The 13,408-nt window shown below is 39.5% G+C and overlaps 1 protein-coding gene and 1 non-coding gene across 2 annotated transcripts in view; both read right to left on the bottom strand.

The window, feature by feature from the left end:
* The window catches only part of LOC121369277 (zinc finger CCCH domain-containing protein 13-like), a 92,087-nt gene that overhangs the window by 12,583 nt on the left and 66,096 nt on the right, over positions 1–13,408 (bottom strand). The gene's annotated exons all lie outside the window — the stretch shown is intronic.
* On the bottom strand, positions 11,176–11,270 carry Trnam-cau. The gene is made up of 2 exons: positions 11,234–11,270; positions 11,176–11,211 (listed from the first exon to the last, which is right to left on the bottom strand). It is a non-coding gene; the product is annotated as a tRNA-Met (tRNA).

The raw sequence follows: 13,408 nt of genomic DNA, 5'->3' as shown, positions 1-13,408 counted from the left end.
GCTTGTTTCACACAAACAAGGCAGTAAACATTATACTATCCTTTCCTGAAAGTTAAAACTATGCGCAAGTGTGATTTATTCGGAGTTTGGCAAGGACTGCAGTGGCACGCCGTAGATTATTTCTATGCGTGGAATCATCAGCGTCTTCGAGTTCCCACATGTTAACATGTTGGAGATCATTCAAAGTTATAAATAAAGAAAAATAAAGTGCAAACTCAAGTAGAATAACATTGGTATCAGGCAGTTGACCGCCAACGAAAGTCTGAGAAAAAAAACACAGATTCAGTAATTAGGAAAGTATAATTGCTGTTGCTGTTAATACCACTGCAAGGTCTCTCACTGACCACTAACAATTAACAACTAACCCACTGTCCTGGACAGACAGCCCAAATAACTGAGGTATTTCCCCAGGACAGCGTGCTTGAACCTTAATTGGATATAAGCACGAAAATAAGTTGAAATGAATGAATGAATGGTCCTTTCCTATCCCTCACCAGTAGTTTCCCTAAACAATTTACAATTATTGTAACTTGATTTTTGTGCCAGTTAAAGTTCAGGGATACTGTCATTGGCGCATACCGTATCTATTTAAGCTGTTCGTCCATGACGAAGATTAACGGTTATTTATTGCTGATTATTCAGAGCCACTCTAGGTAGGAATCCGCACTGGAATTCCAAGGCAGTACCTACCACCCGTGAGTCTGATGGCTTAACCAGCACGACACCGGGACTGATGGAAAAGAACATTCTCCCAAGATTCCCGTGCATACTACACGTTCATCCTCTGTTGCTTTTCCAGGAAGTAGGTCAACTATGGCATTGATTCACAGAATGCACACCCCCCCCCCCCCCCACCCCCACCCTCCTAGATTCACCATTGGTTATTAACTCTGGTTTCTCGATACAACAGTAGCACATATGACTTACCAGGCATTTTTTGTTTATTATCTTTGCCATCATTTGACGTGGCATAACAAATTCCAGTTCTGGTTGCTTGCATGGCCTCCGCTTTGACTCATCCCACGGCGGAGCTAGTACAAACCACAGGCGGATTTTTCATATACATATATTTTATTACGACGCCACAAATGCCATACTAGTATTTTAGTACAAAATCTGGTCTGTATACGTACAATGACCTTGGCTGACCTTGACTGACCACTTGCCATCTAGTAGAATTGATACACGCCTACCTCTAACGTGTAGTACGGTACACTGTTCAACAAGATCATTGATTCCATGCTGTATAAACAGGAAATAGCTACATATTGCTTGCAATGTAATCCGAATGGTCGTACGCTGTTATACCGTTTAAAATTTAATCCGAATGGTCGTACGCTGTTATACGCGTACAATTTAATCCGAATGGTCGTACGCTGTTATACCGCTTATAATTTAATTCAAATGGCCGCATAAGCGTACGAGACAGGGAGGACCGAGGAGACAACTGTCCCCTAGCGCTGGAACAAAACCTCAAATTCGGGCAAAAATGATACAGATATTCGGGGGAAATTTGCTAATCTGAGACCTTTTTACCATGTATTTCCATCATTCTACTTTCAAAATTGGTTGTAATCCATATAAAAATACGCGGTGATTCGTTTGCAACCTTATATAGCTGTTTGGTAGTGATGCTAATATGAATAAATGTTAGTCAGATTCAAGCATTTTCGTATAATTCGGGCAAAATCCAGCCTGCCCCCTACAAAAATGGGAACCCGTACGCCTATAAATGGCCGTACACTGTTATACTGCTTGCCAGAGAGAGAGAGAGAGAGAGAGAGAGAGAGAGAGAGAGAGAGAGAGAGAGAGAGAGAGAGAGAGAGAGAGAGAGAGAGGAGAGAGAGAGAGGGAGGGAGAGAGAGAGCGAGAGAGAGAGAGAGAGAGAGAGAGAGAGAGAAGAGAGAGAGAGAGAAAACAGACAGAGAGAGAGAGAAAAGCGAGAAGAGAGAGAGAAGAGAGAGAGAGATGAGAGAAGAGAGAGATAGAGGAGAGAGAGAGAGAGAGAGAAAAACACAGACCAGAGAGAGAGAGAGAGAACCAGACAGAGAGAGGAGAGAGAGAGAAGAGAGAGGAGAGAAGAGAGAGAGAGAGAGAGAGAGAGACACGGACAGAGAGAGAGAGAAAGAGAGAGAGAGAAAGGGAGAGAGAGAAACACACAGAGAGAGAGAGAGAGAGAGAGAGAGAGAGAGAGAGAGAGAGAGAGAGAGAGAGAGAGAGAGAGAGTGTGTGAGAGAGAGAGAGACACTCGGGTCTATCAACTTCAAATTGACACAGTAGAACCAAGTACTTTACATTACGACTATGATCGTATACTCGCGTACGGACTTTATTACGCATATTCAAACTGTAAATTGTATTGGTGCTGTCTGTCTTGCCGACGGAAGCTCTTGTTCGGAGAATGAATCATTTTCCAAACTCCTTTCAGATATTTCGTATTTAATAACCCATGCATCACCTTTGCTCTCGCTCATGTCAGCCAGGTAAAGATAAAACATATTGCCGAGACGGAGAAAAAACACCATTTGTTGTGTGAACAGTAGCACGCGTGAGTTGTCGGGAATGCAGTGTTTGGTGTCTTTAGCCTCATTTGACCGTGGTCGTAATGTATGGTTCTGGCACAGGGGGCTTGCATAGACCGCGATCTGTTCCATTCCATAGCTTTTAGTAACAAATAAACTCGTTGTTTTCGTCGTGTGATGCCAAAGCTCCGACAATAGGTACCTAATGAAAATACATACAGTGACCTTCACTGACTACAGTGCATCACTGCTCACATGGCCAGTATAAAGTATTGATAAGGATCGAGGATACTTGGGATATGTGCGGGTAATTTCTCATTTTGATTGCATCTACATCTAGGGTTAACCGTCGCCGTCTCTTAAAAGATCATTTGAGAAAACACTGAGATTTATAACACGGCGATATCCAGCATATGTTGAATCTCAGTTCAACCTCAGCTGTTTGATTCATAGTAATGACCAACATGTCAAGGCAAAATGTACCACTGAAATTAACACTACAAATACCGAATGCTACCTATAGCATATAAGTTCACTGTGCAAACGCCTGCCCCGTAAATAAGTTTTTCTTTGAAAAGACATTAAAACATATCAACTTGCTTTTATTTGTTTGATACAAATTTAAACCACTTGGTTATGAATTTACCCTTCACCTCGTGGGCCATTACATACTCTGGTCAAACCAGCTTGAGTTACCATACGAGTCAGTACTACTATCACTGTCCACACAAACAGGAGACACACAGAGACACACACCCACACACACACCACAAACACGACATGGAATACTATCACACCACGACAACACAGAGTCAACACACCTACTATCACTGTCCACACACAGACACCAACAACCACAAAGACACAACAGACAACACACACACACACATAGACAACACAGACACAGAACACACAGACACAAACACACAGCCAGAGACACACACACAGAGACACACATACACACATAGCGACAACACACACACACACATACAACCACGACAAACACAATACAAACACACAAAGACACACACACAGACACATACAGGGGGGGTACATACACAGAACATACATAACATCACAACACACACAAACACATAACATACATACATACACACGACGACGACAAACACACCATACCACACACATACACACACACATGATACACACATGCACACACACACAGACCACATACAACACAAGAGTCCAGAACACACAGAAGAGATACACATTGGAGACACCTACAAACACAGACAATGGACAGACACACAAACACACATAACACACACGAGGGACACACTCTCTCTTCCTCTCCTCAGAATCTCTCTCTATTTGCAGGGGTGGGAGACACGGGGGGGGGGGAGAACAGAAGGGAGGGGACAGATGGAGGAGAGGGGAGAGAGGAGGGAGGAGGGGGGGGGAGAGGAAGAAAGAGAGAGGTGGAGGGGAGAGGGGAGGAGGAGGAGAGGGAGAGAGGATAGACGAGAGGAGAAAGAGAGACAGATGAGAAAGAGAAAAGAGGACAGAGAGAGAGAGGAAGAGAAGGAGAGAAGAAAGAGAGGTGGTGTCGACAGACAGGAGAGACAGCAGAGAGCAAAAAGAGAGACAGACAGAGAGAGAGAGAGAGAGAGAGAGAGAGAGAGAGAGAGAGAGAGAGAGAGAGAGAGAGAGACAGACAGAGAGAGAGAGAGAGAGAGAGAGACAGAGAGACAGAGAGAGAGAGAGAGAGAGAGAGAGAGAGAGAGCACCACCACCGCCACCTCCCCTCCACCCCCACTGACCCCGGCCTTCCCACTTCTGACAATTATGTAATTTTATGTTCTGTTTATGTCGGAAGTGCGATACTGCCAAGCGATTAATCTGGCTGATTGTTTGGGAACATCAGATTTATAAGGAAACCAAATCCACACCAGTGGTAGTGGTGTTAAACTGCGGCTGTGGGGTCACTGAATAAATGCTCCTTAATTGGCCGCCGTAGTGTGTTTACGTTCTGTTATGAACTGCTCATAAAGACAAACTCAAGTCGTAATTATCAACAAGTTCCAATGTACCAAATCAGTTCCTATTGCCGATAATATTAACGTTTATCGATATAACCCATAAGCAGCGTATCAACACACCCTGCCAGTACACCAAAAAGTGGCGCACCTCACGTGTAATCTACCTGCAAGAAAATACCAATTAAAAAAAAAAATTCATGGGTTTTTTATTATTAGAAACTCTCATTTTTGATGAAAATCGAAGTTCTATTTTTGAGGAACATTGGTTTTATCCTCTTGTCTATACTGCATAACAACTGTATAACGTTGGCATCCAATAACCGATGAATAATTAATCAATGTGCTCCAGTGGTGTCGTTGAACAAAAACAACTGTATAACAAATAAAATTGTATTTATTTTTTCGCAATCAGTTTTGCACAAATAATCAGTTATTACTACAAATATTACTACCAAACAAAGACCACAGCAGTTTTTACTTCGTAAATATTTGAAAAGGTGCACCTCAAACTTTGACACGGGATTTTTTTTTTTTAGTTCAATGCAACCTAAAATACGGAGAACCGGAAACGGTGAAGCGAGTAGAACACAGTTATCTCCTCTGTCAAGCAGACGTTAGATTCCCGACAATCCTGTGACGTATGTGCATGTGCAGAATCACTTTAACAGATCAGCGAACAGTCGATCTCCCCACAGAGGTTGAACTGCCACTGACCCCGTGTCCAAACGGATGCATCTTGGGTAATGGTATAGCCCATCCATCACGCGCAACAAGTTTTCGGTTTGCCAGAACGATGCGGCAAGATGAAAGCGATCCGGGTTGCCGCCCTTGTGTTATGATCCGCTCCGAGAGCACCGTTCCCACATCGCTTACTAGAATTCAGATATCTGTTGTTTTACTAGTGTCTGTTTTCGACAGGCTCTCATGGAAATGAGGAACCATGACACATGTGCTTGAATCGTGGATATGCATGGGTACGATAAAGTGTTTGGTTGGTTTCATAAGACGTTTGACATTCAGATATTTAGTATATAAAATGTTAAGCAGCTACAACAATTTAGGAAAATACCTCGATGAAGCGAACTAATCGTAAATAACTGGTGATTTTACAATCTGTCTCCACCCTTAACGTAATAACATATTTTCTAAATCGTCTCCATCCTGATTTATTCACTTAAGTTTTGCATTTACCATAGTTTGACACCCAATAGTCGATGTATTTTTCGTGCTGGTTTGTCGTTAAACATCTATGCTATTCTTTTCCATCTTTAATTTCTGTCATCCTAAGTATGTTCATCTAAGATGAAGACAAACTCATATTGTAATACTAAAATATTGTAAACTGAACTATATATGCTTATAAGCAACTTTCTTTGGTAAAAATAAATGAAATGAAAATGACATAAAGATCAGTATACATGCATTTCTGTATGTTTATGCATATTTGATATAACTATGTAATAGTCATCACACATAGTGTTCTAGAAAAGCTGAGTCTATTCTTTCTTTCAAGAAAATCCATTTTCAATTTTGAGAACAATATTTTAGCTATTTTAAGTCCGACACCAGACAATACCGGAAGTTAATTGTATTTGGAAATGTGTAAATGTTTTGTATAAAACAGTTTGTTCGTGGGGCATTGTATATTTCGATTATAAACTGTAGACAGTTTTTAAATATAGATCTAATAAGACTAAAGCACAACAAACAGCCCAGATCTTCAGTAGAGCCGTGATCCCCTGTTTCAAACAGCCTAGATCTTCAGTAGAGCCGTGATCTCCTGTTTCAAACAGCCTAGATCTTCAGTAGAGCCGTGATCCTCTGTTACAAACAGCCTAGATCTTCAGTAGAGCCGTGATCCCCTCTTTCAAACAGCCTAGATCTTCAGTAGAGCCGTGATCCCCTGTTTCAAACAGCCTAGATCTTCAGTAGAGCCGTGATCCCCTGTTTCAAACAGCCTAGATCTTCAGTAGAGCCGTGATCCCCTGTTTCAGTGGGTGAAAACGTAACGAGCTTATGGATCTGCATTCGCTACATTTTACAGGTGAAATTCATTTTATGTAATAGTATATAAGAATGTAAATAAAAAAACTGATAAAACTGCAAGAAAAAAAATCACCTAATGGTCATTAAAACCTTTTGTAAAGCTCATCATTGCTAGAAACATATTTTGGGAGGAGCCGGAGGCTTTTTTCTTTCATTAATCTTGCCTTATAAACTGTTCCATGATTCATACAACTAACATAATTATCATTGAATGCAAATATCTCTCAAATAACCTATGGATCCTATTTTGGGTCAAACTCTCCACCGAATACCATACCCTTCGAGACGATCGTGAATCCAGCAAAGATAATTATTAAAGTGCTCATCATTAAATCCAAATGGCGCTCAACAGACTTCAAACGTGCACATGTTCAAAACGTTAAATCTGGCACCTCCACCAACATGTAGCTGTGGTCTGGAAGACAATGGAGCGTATCCTAGAGTTTACCAAATTGCCAATGACTTAGACAATATGAATAGGCCATCGAGACTCCCCCACCCCCTATCCGCCCGATACCTTGGACATCTGCCGGGAAATTCGGAGAATGTGACTAAGACAGACGTGTTTGAACCTTCAGCGGATGTAACCTCGAGTCAACTGATTGATTGATTGATTGATTGATTGATTGATTGATTGGTTGGTTGGTTGATTTGTTGATTGACTGATTGAGAAGAACTGGAAAAGAGATCTCATTTCAATCTACAGACTGGACTACTGGTGTAGTTTTTGAACGAGAAGAAGAAAGACAAACTCACAGCAGTTGTTTGTGGTTTTACTTATTACTGAAACGTAGTTGTTTTGTTCTTCACCTATGACGTCAGTAACCTATGTAACGATAAGCTGATTATGATGATGAACACTAAAAACAGGGCATACAATTTGAATTTTTGAGACAACCGACATGTCGTTCGTGTGGTTTCAGTTTTACACGAACGATTTTCTTCAGTAGTTCAGATACAAATGCAAATTTTAATGGGTCACGGCAATTAAACGAGAATGCAATATGAACGAATTTCGAAACTTTTCTCTATCAAATGTCCTATCATAAATACACAAAACCCCCACAACAACTTGAAAGCTGCCGTTTGCATTACAAAACACACAGCCCCATCGGTTTTTGGGGTTTTTTTTAACAGGGGAGTACTTATTGGTGCCAAACAATAATCTGAATGAAATGATAATAGACAGGGATTTCCCGGAAGCATGAGCTTAATGCTTCCGAGTCTGAACGGAAAGTACCGAAATTATGCGAATCTTATATCGGCCAAAATAACCAGCAATCGGCAATGTAGGCCCGTTATTTTATTATTTTCTTCCAAAAACAGTGAAAAAAAATAGCCAACACGTCTTTTAAAATTTTCTAACGAACGATTACAGCTTTTGCACGAACAATCGATCGTTTATGTTGATATTGGTTTTGCATAACCGACAGACGAACGATAAAATCTTTCGTGCCAAATTTTAAGCCCTGCTATAAGAATTGGGAACACATCACGTCACGTAAAGCAGTCACATCCCCATAATGCTCCAACAGAAATACAGCCTGCAATCGTCTGCGCTGCGATTTATTGGCGCGAAAAAAAAGTAAATGTGCTAACACGTGAAAAAACACATTGTCTCGCAGCCATTTCGGACGATAAATCACTTAAAAAGCTATCAAAAGACCGTTTTGTAGAAAATATATCACACCAAACGTCGTCACGGGGTCATGTCATGTTAGCAATAAAAAGGCGGGATTTGCGTATAGGGTTTAAATCAGCTGTGATGTTCTGTTACATGATGGTGGAGCGTCATTGTTTACTATACATATACATATTTAAAATATATTTCGCTTTTTTATCCTTTTTTTTAAATATTGTATACATTGATGGTTTTTTCTTGCTATTTTTCTTTCTTTTTTCTAATTTATTTTAATTTATTGCTTGTATTTATGACCATAATGTGATTAGATGTAGAGAAATTAAAATTTTGAAAGTTATGGTATTTATAATCCATGGTGGAATGAATAAATGAACGAACGAACGAACGACATCCTCAGGCGCATGTGGAGGAAATTGTGCAGGGTGTGTCTAGACTACGGCTATGGCGAACGAAGTTTCCGGTGGTGGTCTGGTCATATTCCGCCGGAAAAAATAATTTTAAAAAGAAAATTCGTTTGGAACAGCAAGGTTCCACCCACGAAACCCCCGTCTGCAGTCGCGCCTGATCACATGACTTACGCCGGTTGTCAAACATAACTAAAATCACAGGTAATACTTTCTTATTATGAGTGGATAGTCAGTAAGACATAGACTGGATATATTTAAGGTTGGAGGAATAGATGGATGGACCGACAGAGAGATGAAGTGGATTTATTATAGGCTAGATGGATGGACTGACGGAGAGATGAAGTAGATTTGTTGGAGGCTAGATGGATGGATGGACTGACGGAGATATGAAGTGGATTTGTTGGGAGGCTAGATGGATGGATGGACTGACGGAGAGATGAAGTGGATTTGTTGGAGGCTAGATGGATGGATGGACTGACAGAGAGATGAAGTGGATTTGTTGGAGGCTAGGTGGATGGATGGACTGACGGAGATATGAAGTGGATTTGTTGGAGGCTAGATGGATGGATGGACTGACAGAGAGATGAAGTGGATTTGTTGGAGGCTAGGTGGATGGATGGACTGACGGAGAGATGAAGTGGGTTTGTTGGAGGCTAGATGAATGGATGGACTGACGGAGATATGAAGTGGATTTGTTGGAGGCTAGATTGATGGATGGACTGACAGAGAGATGAAGTGGATTTATTATAGGCTAGATGCATGGATGGACTGACGGGGATATGAAGTGGATTTATTATAGGCTAGATGGATGGATGGACTGACGGAGATATGAAGTGGATTTGTTGGAGGTTAGATGGATGGATGAACTGACGGAGAGATGAAGTGGATTTATTATAGGCTAGATGGATGGATGGACTGACGGAGATATGAAGTGGGTTTGTTGGAGGCTAGATGGATGGATGGACTGACGGAGAGATGAAGTGGATTTGTTGGAGGCTAGGTGGATGGATGGACTGACGGAGAGATGAAGTGGGTTTGTTGGAGGCTAGATGAATGGATGGACTGACGGAGATATGAAGTGGATTTGTTGGAGGCTAGATTGATGGATGGACTGACAGAGAGATGAAGTGGATTTATTATAGGCTAGATGCATGGATGGACTGACGGGGATATGAAGTGGATTTATTATAGGCTAGATGGATGGATGGACTGACGGAGATATGAAGTGGATTTGTTGGAGGTTAGATGGATGGATGAACTGACGGAGAGATGAAGTGGATTTATTATAGGCTAGATGGATGTATGTATGGACGGACGGACGGACGGACGGATGGATATGTTGACAGATAGATGAAGTGGATTTACTGGAGGATGGATGGATGGATGGGTGAGTATGTATTGGAAGGATGGCTGGCTCGAAGGACAAAGGGACAGAGACAGATTTATCAAGAGACAAGATAAACGCGCGAGTAAAGATCGCCACCGACCTCCAAACAGACAAGACATTCGAAGGTTTGTTTAGCAAACAGAATCTTGTCTAACCGCGGACTGTTTACTGTGGTATGTCTAGAAGGTTACCAGGGGCTGTGTAAACTATGCACTGTGTTGATAGGAGCCACACAAAGTAATCGGCTGATACAGTCAAGGATCTTTCCTGTCCCTCGCTCCGCCGCGCCGCGCCGCGGGAGAACATACAGGTAGGAACGCGGGGTTGTGTTTGTCTCTGTGTTTGTGTTTGTGTGTTTATTTGTATATGTAACACGAGTCTGTGTTTGTGTGTATGTATGTGGTTGTGCATCTCTCTCTCTCTCTCTCTCTCTCTCTCTCTCTCTCTCTCTCTCTCCAGTTTCCATGTGCGTGCGCGTGTGTGTGTACGTATGAGATATATTTATGTACACACATATGCGTACGCGCGCGTGTGTGTGTGTGTGTGTGTGTGTGTGTGTAAGCGATGCTAACAAAGAAAATTCAGTAACGACATGCTAATAAATATAATCAATGACTAACTTTTAGCATTGGTCTGTAGATACAAACCTCGGGTTAATTAACTTAAATAAAAGCTATAGTGTGACTGGTAAATATGTAGTGAGTTATACAAGTATTGCTTTTTTTTAGCTAGGTCTTTGACACTAAACGACATTATCAAATTGACATGACTATGCAACAAAGATCTCCTATTGACAGTAAGATCAACAAGATACCCAGTGGTACATAATAACATTCAGAACCATTGTAAAGAAGCCGAAAAAAAGCAGAATTTATATTTCCATTTAATATTTTCCCGTACTGTTGAAAACAGTGGTGAATCAAGTGTGAGTAGAGGTCTAGTATGTGAAGGGGGCTGTCGTTTGTGTTTATTAAGAAATGTATCCGATCTTGAATCTGCAGACATGTTTGACACTAACAAACTGACTTGTATATTGCATTTCAAGGACAAACAGCACAAGGTTTTGCTATTACATATTAAAAGAGAAGGCGACTAAATGTTGTCAACGTGTTTAGCATTTGTTTTTAAAGTATATAACAAGAACATTACAAAATAAACATTTAAAAAAAAACAGTGCTCCGGGTGAGGATCGAACTCACGACCTTCAGATTGCTCTGTTGTTACTGTGTGATTATGAGACTGACGCGCTACCTACTGCGTTACCGAGGCGTTGAGTATATCTGGTTTCTATACTGTTAAAGGGACTGTGCTGTCTACGTTGGGAATGGTAGAGTCACAATTATTTACGATATATTATCATATAAACAAATCTTCAATGTTAACAGGTCACACATGTTTACAAACTGCATGCTCTGTCAACTTCAGTGTAATAGTTGTCACTTCAAAGCAGGCTGTCATAAAGTACAGTAACGTCTCAATATGACCACTGTTACACGGTGACTGTTATGATTAATATATGATGATTATGAATGTGGGTACTTTCAGTTCAGTTCAATTTCGTTCTCCATTGACTATGAGCTACAGGGCTCATCAGTACAGATATATGTATACATACAGGTAAACAATGGTGATGTGACATAATAGGATATAATTATAATATTGTAGAAGATGTGGAGAATGCATGCAATGTAAATATTAAATATAACTATTTCTGAAGTTTTGTAACAAGATATAGAAATTTACCCAAATTACGCAACTTTTTAATGTTATGTGTGGTAAACAATTAAATACATTTAAAAAACAGAAGGATTTTTTCAGTAATATATGACTTAAGTTAATAAATGAACTTCTTAAATTATTATATAATGGACAGATCAATATAAAATGAAATTCATCGTCAATATCATTAACACATATCAACATTTTGATATCTGCCAGTTTCGATTGCTTCAGACTGCGGGCTGACAGTCGGTATTTAAAGATTTTGTTTTCTAAAATGTACAGGGAAATAATTAGTTAAGTAATATTGCAAACCATACTACCATCAATAAAATATTTGTAATAGAAAGACTTTGGAAAATCATAGATCTGACCTCTAATAACCTGTCGTGTTTGGTCTAACAGTCTTAAGTGTTTTCTTCAATATGTTGGTTGATCAATAATTCTCCAAAACCTAACCTGGTCAGTTCATATTTAGCATGATATGCCGAGTTATTTTCATTATGGGATTCAACACAATCATACAGATGTAAGTACCAGTTGTTCATTATCATCGGTATTGGAAACTTTGTATCAGTAAACATACTCGGTATTCTATGGAACTTGACAAAATTCAGCATATATATATATATATATCAGCGAGTCATAGTAGATCTCATTACACCTTTTAATCGTTTACAAATATCGAGGTGGACTGTTCATATTGCCTTCCCTTTATGAAATCCCAAAATTTCAGACAAAATATATAATAGTAAGATAGCATTCAAACAATGATATTAATGTTTCCATATTTAAATACATAAAGATTTTCTATTGTAACATAATGCAAAAGTCGCTTTTTGCCTTGATCTGCTGAATGCTTTTCAACTACTGTACATTTATTATCATAAAATTAACCCTAAATAAGGAAATGTATCCACTATTTGTAAAGTGGTATCATTGTAAACACATTTACCACATTTTTAATTTTAATTTTCTCAGCTTTTCTACAAGGTATTACGTTTGATTATCTGTTAACTTCCAAACCCCATTGGTTTGAATATTCATGTAAACAGTAACCCCCCCCCCCCCCCCAAAAAAAAAAAAAAAAAAAATGTTTCAGTATTATCATGACCTGTTATGGTATTCAGACAACCGGTAGAAAAAATGACAATAAATGGCCTGTTATAGATAGAAATATGAGATGTATTTACAATTTTACTGCAAAACATATGTAATTTGGAACAGACTATAACACCCAGATTGATATTGATTAAAGCCGACAGGTGAAATCACAAGTACTAAGCTAAGCAGAGGGTTGGTCTCAGGTGTGTTCAATATCAAACGGTGTTATAGTCTGTTTCAAATTACATATGTTTTACAGTAAAATTATAAATACATCTCATATTTCTATCTATAATAGGTCATTTATTGTCATTTTTGGTACCGGTTGTTGGAATACAATAACAGGTCATGATAATACTGAAACATTTTTATGTTTTTTTATTCCAGGTAGTTTTATAACTAATATGTAAGACTGGAAAATTACCTGGGTATAATTTTGATTAGTACTTTAGTACTAATACTAATAGTCCATTAAGTAAACACCAGTATTTCCTTAAGGCTTTTAAACAAAACGTTTTATGGAAGAATGTAATTAACAATCACAATACAGAACACACTCCAGTCAGTTTACAATGTTGTTTTGT

Source organism: Gigantopelta aegis, chromosome 3 (genome assembly GCF_016097555.1).
Source record: "Gigantopelta aegis isolate Gae_Host chromosome 3, Gae_host_genome, whole genome shotgun sequence".
Classification (NCBI taxonomy): Eukaryota; Metazoa; Mollusca; class Gastropoda; order Neomphalida; family Peltospiridae; genus Gigantopelta; species Gigantopelta aegis.
The sequence above is the reverse complement of the archived record's forward strand: the minus strand, read 5'-3'. Positions and strand labels throughout refer to the sequence as shown.